This window comes from Wolffia australiana, chromosome 13 (genome assembly GCF_029677425.1).
Source record: "Wolffia australiana isolate 7733 chromosome 13, ASM2967742v1".
NCBI classification, from domain to species: domain Eukaryota; kingdom Viridiplantae; phylum Streptophyta; class Magnoliopsida; order Alismatales; family Araceae; genus Wolffia; species Wolffia australiana.
The window spans coordinates 7,295,917-7,309,274 of record NC_135847.1 but is presented as its reverse complement, the minus strand read 5'-3'; the positions used below and the strand labels follow the sequence as shown (position 1 = coordinate 7,309,274).

General features: G+C 40.3%; 1 non-coding gene across 1 annotated transcript; it reads left to right on the top strand.

Moving 5' to 3' along the window:
• Positions 1-13,051: 13,051 nt before the first annotated feature.
• LOC144711540 (small nucleolar RNA R71) lies at positions 13,052-13,157 on the top strand. Its single transcript, XR_013583593.1, has one exon. It is a non-coding gene; the product is annotated as a small nucleolar RNA R71 (small nucleolar RNA).
• The last annotated feature ends 201 nt before the right edge of the window (positions 13,158-13,358 follow it).

Genomic DNA, 13,358 nt, shown 5'->3' with positions numbered 1-13,358 from the left:
TTGGTATTTTTTTCTTTCATTGTATTCAAACTTTTGTGCATTTTGGATGAAGTAGGTTAAGTTGTTTGTTTCTTCATCTCCATTCTATTCTGAACTTCTAAATCGCTTTGGCGGCATGTACAAGCCCTGATTAGGATTGAGAGGAGAAATTGAGGAATTTTACCTGGGCATTCAATTGCATTACAAAAGAAAATTATAAAAAAAAATTAGTTTTAATTTTTAGAAGTCTCAATTTACCCCATTTTAGTTCTGAATTATCAATCTGAAAAATCAACCCAACTCATTTTAAGAACCCTCTTTCAACCTCTCTAAATGATTTCTTGGATCCTTTAATTAGGATCAACGAAGGAAATTTAGAGCTCTTAATTCTTCTAATCTTCCCATCTCTCCTACCCCCCTCTCTAAATTCTCACCTAATTAGGGTGACTTGATCCTCATTGAAGATCAAATTCACTCTAATTAGGATCTAAAACACCAAAAATAAAATCAAATTGAAATTCCTACTTGCCTCCCTTGGACGACACTCATACTTATCACTAAACATATTAAGTAGAGTTTTATAAATTTTATTGCATAAGCCAAAAATTCACAACGACAAGGGCTAAAAATTTGCGTAATTTTCACCCCTATTTTCGGCCTATCAGTAGGTCAATTATCTACACTGAGGGTGATATAGTCATGGTCAGGTTGAGGCTCGAGAGATATTCTCCTGGGATTGCGACAAAGCTTCATGCTCGTAGTGCCGGGCCTTTCCCGATAGTCCATGTGGTTGGCGAGAACGCCTACGTCGTGGGTACCCCGCCGAATTGGGGGATCTGTCCTTCCTTCAATCTTAGCGATCTGGTCCGATACCATCCTATGCCACCCATTGTCAAGCCTCACAGCCCCTTGAGCCTTCGTAGTAATGTGAGCAAAAGTTCCCATCTACCCCCTTTCGTCTTATATCCAGAGATGCATGTTGAGTCGGTACTAGAGGAGGTAATTAACACTGTAGGGAATGGAAGGACCGGAAGTTTCTTGTGCATTGGCAGGGTCAACCATCATCTGATGACACGTGGATTTCAGGGGTGGATCTTCGTCGACTATGTCTAGAGCTCATCCAACCTCTCTAAGATGTTGTTGGCCCTAACTGGTCAGAGCCGAGTTCTTCCCACGAGAGGATGATGCAGGACCCTCCTAGTGAACATGCCCCGACTCATCATCAGCCTCGTTGCGGTGCCCAAGCCGATGTGAAGAACCCGAGCTTTCACTAGTAGGTTTGAAAACCACATCTGCCTCGTGTTGTTTCCTCATGTTCGTATTGTTTTACTGTCTTACGTAGACCATTCGCGGTTTTACGTGGCCTGTTTCATGTCATTTATTTCATTTTGTCATTATAGAACCTTTCCTCCTTGGGAGTTTTTGTCTTTTTTTCACCTTGTTTTGTTATACCTTCGAGGGAGGCAGAAGTCGTGCAAGAATCCTTTCCCTTGAAAGTCCCTTTTGCGGGGGAAGCCCACTAAGCTTCTTTCCCCCCTAATGGAGGACCATTAGGGTACTCGTAATCCCCCCCCCCTCTTCTTGTTTGCTATAAAATAGAGGGGATGCCTCAACTGTTTTGGGAACTCGCTTTAAAAAAAAAGGAGAAGAATGTTGTTTTCTTTTGTCATGAGTTGCTTCCCGTAGGAAACTAGGGTTACCACTTCCTTCCACCCAGGGTTGTCCTCGAGCTCTTCCGCCTGGGTGAGCCCTCCCCTGGTCAAACCCTCCTGCCAACCCGCTGGAGAAGACAGATCGTCCATCTGCTGGGTGCAAGATGAGTTGACATATCCACTTAGTGCTTTCTCTGAGCGTTGTTGCACCTTACGGTCGGTGGTGGAGCATCGGGTGGATCCCCTCCTTCAAGAAACCCGTCCTGACCGCCCTCAAACAAGGTTCCCCCCCCCCAATCTTTGATGCACTTGGAGGACCACTTCCTGCCCCGTGATCTGGCTCTCTCGACTCTTTCGACCATTTCCAGACTGTCGGCCGGCGGCCATCGTGCTATCTCAGGTCTCTGGCAGCTACGACGTCGGTGAAGGATGGTCGTGCTGGTGTACTACTCTCTAGTGGGCACCCCGCGTTCGATTCCGTTGGGTATCGCGACTTCTCTATTAAGGTATCGCGACTAACGCTGCTGTTGACCTAGCAATCCCAACAGGTTTCCCCATTGGACCACAGACAGTGTGAACGCAATGCATCGATATACCGATTACACCATCTCCTGCCTTAAGCTCCTGTCCGTTGCCCAGTCAGTTGGCGCTTCCCCTAGGCGACGAGAGACCACTATTTTTTTTTTTGTGCCAAACTTCATCATTGAGGGCGCCCCCGACATTTCTGACTGGGAAAGATCTGCGTTGCAGTTGAAGCTACCGAGTACACTCCCAGTGAATCTTCCTCTGCTACTAGGGGTCGGTCAGCGGTGATCTAGTCCGCCAGCAAGCCGTCTCCGGTGTTTACGTGCTGCACATGGGGCTCCCCACTTTTCTTCCTCTTCTACCAACATCTCAAGCCAACTTGGACTCAAAACCCTTGCCAACAGGTTTCATTCTCGCTTCCACCCCTCTTATTTTGTAGTATCATTACTTTTGTCAGTGCTGTCTATTAGGAATGTTCTTGGCGGCGTCAGAGCAGCTTGCTAACGACGATGGTATGGATGCTATCAAACGGTAGTTCGTTCCTCACTATGTTGGTCCCCGAGCTGGGCACACGGGTCATTGGGAGCCTGGACAAGGCCCAACATCTTCCGGTGTCGTCTCTTGAGCCACGCCTCAGATCAATCAGCAACCGTGTTTTCTCATTGAATTTCAAATTAAATTTGCATGCATATTATCACGCTACTGATGTCTTCATCTAGTTCAAGCCCTGTAGTGTGACGTGTTGGGCTGACCCCATCGTTTTACATCAGTGGCTCAACATGCAAACCATGTAATTTATAATTCTACAATTTATGATAGTATATAGACTCCAGTCTGACTCTGACTTGCCTTTGGCATGAACCATTAATTGTGTTCTCAAAATATACACGATGTATCTTAAAGAAAATGGCAGTTAATATTTAAATAAGAATACCCATTGTTGTAAGACCTTGTTTTGATCTAGTACACAAAGTATCTTTAAACTTGTCTCAATAAGCTTATCATTTTTTATTTATCTATGCACCCCATCCAATGCATTATATTTTTATAAACTATATTTTAATATGAGGGTTATGACAAGGTTAAAATATTGAGCTTAATCTAGTTCAAAGTCTAATTTGGATATGATTTGAAGTCTTGTCCCATCTTCCCTTCCATAATTTTTTTTGTATCTATAAGGAGCCCTAATTTAGATCAGGTGGTCTTAGATATTTCTCCAGGGCATACTTTGGCCCTAATATGGCAGTTAGTGAACATTTTGGCTGCTTTTGAGGAAATCCTTTGTGTGTTGCCTATCTCTGCAAATCTGCATGCGTATTTCAGTGCTGGCACATTCTTTGCTCATATTTAAACTGCTTTACAAACAAATAATATGGAATAAGGTGCATATTAGAGCCATATTAAGGCCTTATTAGTGTTAGTTACCACACAACTATGAACTTTTTTGGCACTTATTTTCCATTTATATAGGAAAAGACCAGATGCAATGAGAGACAAAAATAAGGATAGGTCGAGACATGACATCCACAGGTGAGGGAGAAAGAATTTGAGAGCCATTAGGATGACAATGGAGAAAACAAATATATAAAGGAAAGATGCAGATGAAGGATAGTGGAGATCTGAAGAGAGCAAGAATGAGAGACATACAAAAAGCAAGAGAAAAAAGAGAGAGAAGAAACACCATCTTCGATTATGCACAATCAATGGCCGCAAAAAATGATACGGGCTGAAATTTGTTAATTATGAAACTCTGAAATATTTAGCCACGAAGATATTGCATATATAGCTGGAGTGATAGACAATACATTGTTTGACTGTATCCCGTCATCTGCACAGCCCACCATTACAATGCATCATTAAACAAATTTGAAGCATGTCAACTAATTTCCCATTTCGAATCATGTCCGCTGATGTACAGAATTCGGCCATATTATATCCCTAGTAGTGACACATTGTGACAATTATTGATGAAGATGCCTTTTGAACTACATATCCGGCTTGGGATGGAGCTCAAGAGGGAAAAAAAGAATTACAATTTTATATTTATATGATTAAAAGCACAAACTAACATCACCTCACAGCTCAAAACTCGAGCTGTCATAAAGTCCAGACCCTTTGGGTGTAGGCAAGCCTCACAGCTTAAACTTGTAGGAGTCCCCTAGCCCATAAATACAAAATCACAATTCCACCAGTTCTCAAATATCAAAGACTTGAAAGTGTCAAGTGATCCCCATGAGAGATTAAACATGATGACTTTCCCACAAGACAGCCTTCATCCCCCTATTAAATATTGATCCTTTAGAAGGCGGAACCCATAGCAACGTAGATTGAACAACTGCCATGGCCTTCATGGGTGGAGTGGGGTACATGTAATCATATTCTATCTTCTCCTGCCTACCACAGCTTCCCCACAATGCCCTAGAAGTTTCTTCCCAATCTGCCCCACCGCCCTGCCCCAATCCATTGCTCACCACAACTTCCATCTCAACCGATGTGGTCGAGGTCTTCAAATGGGTCCCACCAAGTAGGTGAGTGTGTTGGAAGTTGTGTCATGATGCCTAGGTCTCTAGTGGAGACTGGACATGGATTTATGTTTTTTACAAGCACAAGTATATGATAAGCCGAAAATAGGGGTTAAAATTACTCAAATTTTTAGCCCTTGTCGTTGTGAATTTTTGGCTTATGCAATAAAATTTATAAAACTCTACTTAATATGTATAGTGATAAGTATGAGTGTCGTCCAAGGGAGGCAAGTAGGAATTTCAATTTGATTTTATTTTTGGTGTTTTAGATCCTAATTAGAGTGAATTTGATCTTCAATGAGGATCAAGTCACCCTAATTATGTGAGAATTTAGAGAGGGGGGGTAGGAGAGATGGGAAGATTAGAAGAATTAAGAGCTCTAAATTTCCTTCGTTGATCCTAATTAAAGGATCCAAGAAATCATTTAGAGAGGTTGAAAGAGGGTTCTTAAAATGAGTTGGGTTGATTTTTCAGATTGATAATTCAGAACTAAAGTGGGGTAAATTGAGACTTCCAAAAATTAAAACTAATTTTTTTTATAATTTTCTTTTGTAATGCAATTGAATGCCCAGGTAAAATTCCTCAATTTCTCCTCTCAATCCTAATCAGGGCTTGTACATGCCGCTCAAGCCAAGCGATTTAGAAGTTCAGACTAGAATGGAGATGAAGAAACAAACAACTTAACCTATTTCATTCAAAATGCACAAAAGTTTGAATACAATGAAAGAAAAAAATACCAAAACTGTTGATCCAGGCTGGGACTCCTCTCTGTCTTGCAGCTGTGATGAAGCACCCTCCAGAATGAGCTCCCCCTCTCAAAATTCAGCTTTTATACTTAGGTTATAGGGTAAAAATCACCATTTTACCCCCGTTTAGTACTTAATATTTATCTATCAATGTAGGCTAGATCTGAATGATCTAACCATACAGATAGAAAGAGGGGATCAAGACGAACAAATCCATTAAAAAATCGTCTCAATCGGACTTCAGGATCAAAAGTTATTAATAAATCAATTTTAAACCAATTTAATCCATTAGATTTAAAATTGATTTATTTATTAGTTTCGTTTTTAAACACGCAATGACGTGTCGCTCTCTCATTGGCTGGCACATTTTGAATCCTCCTTTTTGCAGAAAAGTCCTTAAAAAGCCTGGAATTGCTTTTGGACGCCGCCCAAAAGTAATTGCGTATATGCCCCTAGCACACTCTCTCTCCTCCGATTTCTCCTAAAACATTAAAAATATATATTAAAAATTGCAATAAAACCCTGAATGATTTTAAATAGGATCTTTACGCCTGCCGTGGCGACCGAGAGCTGTTTTTAGGGTCTTTTGCAACGAAATGTTGCAAAAAGGCCCCAAAAAGTCTAGAAATTGCATAAATACATTTTTTCTCCTATAAATATGCCCTTTTTTCATAGAATAAATGCATTTCTTCTTGAAATAAATCCCAGAAAATTCCTAAAATTCGTAAAAATTCTAGAAAATTCTAGAAAATTCCCTGATTAATTCCCATGTTGATAAATGTCGAAATAAACTTTTTAATGTGCCATTTTCATCCAAAAATAATTATTTCGAGCTTCAATAAATCCTTAAAAATTCATATAATTAACAGAAAATTAGTGAAAAATCAGAAATTACTTGGAAGCATTATTTTTGTGTAAATATATAATAACAACCCAAATTTAAGCCTTTTAAATGCATAAATCATGCTAATAACATGAAATAAAGACCGAAATTAGGGTGTTATCATATACCCCCCTACTTAGACATTGCTAGTCCCTTAGCAACATCTAAGTACTTTGCTGAATTATCATCTCTTTCGTCCTGTAAGTCAGACAACAAGTGTGGGAAGTGTTAAGTGTATCAATCACAAGCCGAACTAAAACACTAAATGACATTTTGAGCTCCGACCTTTTCAGGAATGTGGGGTTTCTTTCTCCTTGGCTTGGATGCCTAAGTGGATGAGAAGGGAGTGTACTTGTTTCTAGGTATAACGATATACTCCTCAGGTAAACTCTCTCCACTCATGTGCAGCTGGTCTCACATCTCTAGCGAGCAAGATCACTCTCTCCCGGGGTGACGGCCACCTAGTACTTGCCTCTCCATTAGCCTTTTCTCTTTCCTAAGAATAGAAGAAGCCATTTCCTCCTCCTGTTGAGCACAGAATATTGAACACAACGAGAAGAGTATATGATAGAGTTGTGATGGGGGAGAATGAGACTTTGTGAAAGAATTAGGGTGAGCATGAACAATGAGAGATTTATGGTCCAACGGGTGTTGTGCTACCTTGGATAACCTACTCCCAAGATTTTTAGAGGAAGTGAGGGAGATAGAAGATATGAGACCAATGTGATAATATAGAGAATAAAGACCATCTTGCCCTGAATTGAAAGTCAAAACCAGAAATGGTGCAAGTCAAACCCCTCCTTTCTCTTTGTCTTCTTCTCATTCCTCTTGTCTTTTTTTTCTTTTTTTTTTTTCTTTTTTTTTTTTTTTTTTGTATATCAAACAAAGAGGATAACAACAAATGAAACACTTTCCATGACTTGAATGGTTTTTAAAATATTTTATCACAACCAGCATGAGTGCCATAACAATCACATTGGTCTATGGAGAAGAGATAGAAGAACGAGATTTAGATGATGCAGAGCGAATTATTGACAGAAAAGATACAAAGAGGCAGTATCGTAGTGATACCGTGGAAAGTGAGATAGACGTACTTGGGAGATAAGCATATCCTCGGTAGCGGAAGCAAGGTGGTGGAGTCAAGTTGTGATGGATATGGCGTGAAGCGTGTGGAACAATAAGGTGAATGAAGTGGTGGATTCCGTGCATAGGACTCGGAGAATGGCTGCTCACTATTTTGGAATGAAAGTAGGCTAATGGGGAGACGAAATGCATAAGTGGGATCGGCTATTAGAGTTGATGGAATGGGGGCTCTAAGTTCACTCGTCACTCCCCTTTGAAGCATAGAGCTTCTACCCTTGACTTTCCATCATCTAATCACCTACTAGACACCCTCCCCAATTTGAAATTGAATCCACATCGCCCAAAATCACTTGTGTTGCACCTCAACATGTTCTTGATCCGCTCTAGGAGCCTAACTTCTCCACACTTGTTCCCAAACCATTGGATGAAAGAAAATTAATTCATGACTGTGCATGCTAAAGATTGTTAAAAAAAAACAGGTTCAATTCATGTAGAATTCTGTAAAATTAAATGCATGAACCATAGTTTGTCACCTAAAAATGAACTATCTCCCCCCCATTAAAACCTGCATTGTCCTCAATGCAAAGTTACTAAAATCATGAAGAATAAAATTGAGGTTAGAGGGGCAAACAGTGATATGGAGGATATGGGGCCCTTTAGCATTGTGAACAAGAGATCCTGGCGATAACTAGGATTTGCTGAATTACATACTCCCGCAACCTGGTCAAAGTTACCACAAGAGATGCAACAAAAGTGAGGAGCTATAATAGTAAAAGAAAATAATGCAAAGAAAAAATGAATCCTAAAACGTAATGAAAAGAAAATAAATCTTATTGATGCTCTTAAGTAGAGGGTGATGTCGCCGCTTCTAAAGAAATGTCTTCATTAGGGGGGTGCGGCTCGTGTTCAAGGAAGGGTTTCAAACGCTGCCCATTGACCTTGAATTTAGCTCCATGTGTTGGATCTCGAACGAGAACAGACCCATTGTCGAAATGTTGACATACTACATAAGGTCCATCCCATCTTGATTTAAGCTTTCCTAGAAACAGTTTAAGTTGAGAATTATATAACCATACTTTTTGGCCATGGGCAAAAACCTTCCTGTGTATGTGTTGATCATGGAATGCTTTCATCTTGGCTTTGTAGATGCGTGAATTTTTGTATGCTTCGTTACGCAACTCCTCCAACTCATGCAGCTGCAATAAGCGATGGTCACCTGCATCATCTAACGATACGTTAAGTTTCTTGATAGCCCATAAAGCACGATGTTCGATTTCTAAAGGGAGATGACAAGCTTTTCCAAACACCAACCTGAATGGCGACATTCCTAACGGGGTTTTATATGCCGTCCGATATGCCCATAACGCATCCGCCAATTTGCTCGACCAATCCTTTCCATTAGGGTTAATAATTTTCTTCAAGATTTTTTTTATTTCTCTATTGGAGACTTCCACTTGGCCATTGGCTTGAGGATGATACGGAGTGGTAAGCCGATGATGAACTCCATATCGTTTTAACAACTCTTTAAAGACTTTGTTATTGAAATGAGTTCCACCATCGCTAATAATGGCTCGTGGGCATCCAAACCGAGAGAAAATATTATCCTTGACAAATTTAGCAACTTCTTTATGATCATTTTTTCGTGTTGGTATGGCTTCTACCCACTTAGAGACATAATCTACACCTACCAAAATATATTCATAGCCCAAAGAAGGAGGAAAGGGTCCCATGAAATCAATGCCCCAAAGATCAAACAACTCAACTTCAAGGATAGGGTTTAAAGGCATAGCGGCATTGCGACTTACATTGACCACCGCTTGACATCGAATGCATCTCTTGCAGAATTCATATGCATCCCGATGAAGATGAGGCCAATAAAATCCACATTGTAGGACCTTATGTGCCGTTATCTTGGAGGCGTAGTGTCCTCCGCATAAGGATGAGTGACATGATTCCAAGACTCTCCATTGTTCATCCTCGGTATACATCTCCTAAAAATTTGATCGACGCCTAATCTAAATAATTCAGGCTCATCCCAATAGTAATACTTGATATCCTTAAAAAACTTTTTTCTATCATCATAATCCCAACCTTGAGGCAATTGCCCGATTACTAAGTAGTTTACTATATGAGCATACCAAGGCAATTTCCGTGTAGAAATTTCTAAAATATGCTCGTGAGGAAAAGAATCTGTGATGGGAGTTAGGGCTGGCAATGATAGGCGGGAGAGGTGATCAGCCGCACCATTATCCACTCCCCGCCTGTCTTTAATTTCAATATCGAATTCTTGCATAAGTAGGATCCATCTCATTAATCTAGGTTTTGTCTCTTTCTTACTTAACAAATGTCTAAGTGCAGCATGATCTGAAAAGATTATAATCTTACTCCCTATTAGGTAAGATCAAAATTTATCCAAAGCAAAGACGATTGCAAGTAATTCCTTCTCTGTGGTAGAGTAATTTACCTGAGCGGCGTCGAGAGTCTTACTTGCATAATAAATAGCTGTCGGTTTCTTGTCTTTGCGTTGTCCCAACACAGCTCCCACTGCATAATCTGAAGCATCACAAAAAATCTCAAAGGGTTCACTCCAATTTGGAGCTTGTAAGATGGGAGCCGTAACTAATGCTTCTTTAATCAAATTAAAAGCCAAATTGCATTCATCATTCAAAATAAGTTCTTTGTCTTTAGATAGAAGCAAAGTGAGAGGTTTAGCCACTTTGGCAAAATCTTTAATAAAACGATGATAAAAGCCGGCATGGCCCAAAAAACCCCTAAGTTGCTTTAGGGTCGATGGAAGTGGAAGCTCCTTGATGATCTCGATCTTTGCCTTGTCCACAGCCAGCCCCTCCTTGCTGATATGATGACCTAAGACGATCCCCCTGTCCACCATAAAATGGGATTTCTCCCAACTGAGCACTAACTTGTTTTCTTCGCAAATCTGTAACACTTTATCCAAGTTAGACAAACAAGACCCAAAAGATTCACCAAACACGGAAAAGTCATCCATGAAAACTTCAAGACATGTATCAATTAAATCAAAAAACATTGCACTCATACACCTTTGAAAGGTTGCTGGTGCATTACAAAGTCCAAATGGCATTTTTCTAAAAGCAAATGTTCCTAAAGGACATGTGAACATAGTTTTATCTTGGTCACTTTCATGAATGCTAATTTGATTATATCCTGAGTACCCATCCAAGAAACAATAAAAACTCTGTCCAGCTAATTTTTCAAGTATTTGATCAATGAAAGGTAGAGGATAATGGTCTTTTTTTGTTGCTAGATTTAACTTTCGGTAATCTATGCATACTCGCCAACTCGATGCTACCCTCCTCTAGATCTCTTCTCCATCCTGATTCTTTTGGACAGTAATCCCTGTTTTTTTAGGTACCACATGAATTGGACTCACCCACTTACTTTCTGAAATTGGGTAAATGAATCCTGCTTTCAGCCATTTGGTAATCTCCTTCAACACCACATCGTAAAGATAAGGATTTAATCTACGTTGATGCTGAACTGATGGTTTGGATCCTTCCTCGATAAAAATTCTATGCTGACAGATATCAGGACTAATTCCCTTGATGTCGTCCATGGTCCATCCAATAGCGCTCTTATGCTGTCGTAAGACATCTAAAAGGTTAACTTCCTGCTCTAAAGTGAGGATTGAAGAGATAATTACTGGATATGTCTTTCTTGGACCTAAAAAAACATATTTAAGGTGAGAAGGAAGAGGTTTCAATTCTAATTCTTCAGTGGGCGTAGATCTGTAGTTATTCATGTTTTCACCCTTCATTTCACCATGGTCGTCCTTCTCCCCCTCATAGGCACTCTCATTCACCGCCATCACCTCATAGATTACTTTCCCTATAGCATGGCATTCATCATTTTCATCATCTAGGGAACATGTATAAATGTCTTCCTGGCTACTATTGGGATACTTCATCAATTGAGAGATTGGTAACTCAACCTCTTCTTTTCCCATGCGCAATTTAATTTTTCCTGCATTCCAATCTGTGTTCACTCTTGCGGTAGCTAGGAATGGCCGTCCTAAAATAATCAATGCATGACTAATTTTTCCTGAAATTTTTACATCCACTACTATAAAATCGACAGGAAATGAACACTTTTCTACTTTCATCACCACATCCACCAACTGTCCACACGGTCTTCTAATTGATCCGTCCGCTAACTGCAATTCTAAATTTACAGGTTGTAATTCACCAAATTTAAAAGTCTCAAGTAGGGCCTTAGGCATGATATTCACACTTTCTCCTGAATCAAGTAAAGCTTTGGTGAATACTTCCCCCCTAATTTTGCATTTGATCACTGGTGCTCCCGGATCCTTGCGCTTTTGAGGTAATTCATGCAGAAAAATTGAACTAATATTCTCAGAAAGTTGAATCCTCTTTTGCTTCCTAGGAGGTGTACACAGGTTTTTCACAAATTTGGAATAATCAGGGATGTACTGGATCGCATCTAAAACAGGAATTTCGACCGTAGCCTCTTTCAAATAGTGGGCTGTCTTTCGATTTTTCTTTCTTCGCTTGTAAGGCACTAGGGAAAGGGATAGGTGGGCAATATGTTTTGGGGTTGGGTTCCTTTTCCAGATTTTCCTCTACCCCTTCATCCTCATCCTTTTCTACTTCCTCTAACTTATCCTCCACTTCATTTCATTTCTCTATAGCTGCAAATGGATTAGCCAACTCTTTCCCACTCCTAAGTTTTGATATAGCACTCAGCTCTCCTATTTCTTGTTGTTCAGTCAATGCATGCATGTCATGAATATGCTCATTAACTACACTACACATGTCATCAACATAAAGTAAATTGCTAGGATTAATACAGGCCTGAGTAGGGAGTTTACCTGATTTGGCGCCCATCTTCATAGGGTCTTCACACGTACCTTGCGGTGCTCCCCCGTGCGCAAATTGTTGACCGTTGTGAAGGCAGATCTCCGCCTTGAGCTTCTCCATCTCCCTCCGATGCCTCTCCTCCATTTCTTCAAAAAGCTTGAGCATCCTCTTCTTGTCTTCTTGCAGCTCCTCGATGACCTTGGTGAGAGTCGCATTAGTGGGATCTGAAAAATTTCGGTAATGTTGATAATGTTGTTGGTGTTGGGGATTGTTCGCCTTGGATTGGAACTGTTGTTGGGGTGGTCGGTTGTTGTTGTTCCATCCCTGTCCTCCTAAGTTTCCTCTAGTTCCCCATTGGACATTGCTCCCTTCTTGCCTGCCTATAGCATTCACTTCTGATATCATAGGGCATTCTTCTCCGGTGTGGCTATCACTTGAGCACATTTCACATCGATTTATTTGGTTGGGTGCTCTTCCGCTATTCTGACCTTGCCATAGTGAGATCATTTTTTCATTCATCTTTTCCATGGCTTTTCCCATCATTACACCTATCTGTTTTTCAATTCTATCCATAGTAATCTGGTGTTCAACCCTTCTAACATCCAACAGTCCACCTTTCCGAGGGGTAACCCTAACATGATCGGAGGCATCTTGGTGATAGGCTAAATTATCGGACATTTTTTGTAGTAGTGCCATAGCTTCATCTTCATACATGTCAGCTATTGCTCCTCCACTCGAGATATCAACTCTGCCTTTCTCCACATCATTTAAGCCTTCGTAGAAAATTTGCACTAACTCCCATTTTTGAATGCCATGGTGGGGGCACTTCCTAATGAGCCCCATCAATCTCTCCCATGCTTCGCTAAATGTATCATTTCCCTGCTGAAAATTTCTAATTTCTCTTCTGAAAGAATTTGTCCTAGCCACTGTATAATATCTTTTTAAGAAGCTCTTCTCCATATCATTCCATGATTCAAAATTTGTTCCCAATGTTCTAAACTAATCCTTGGCTCTATCCTTAAGGGCATGAGGGAATAGTTTCATTCTCACAACTTCCTTTGAAATTCTGGGGTAAGTGCAACTATCACATGCTTCATAAAATTTTTCTAAGAAGT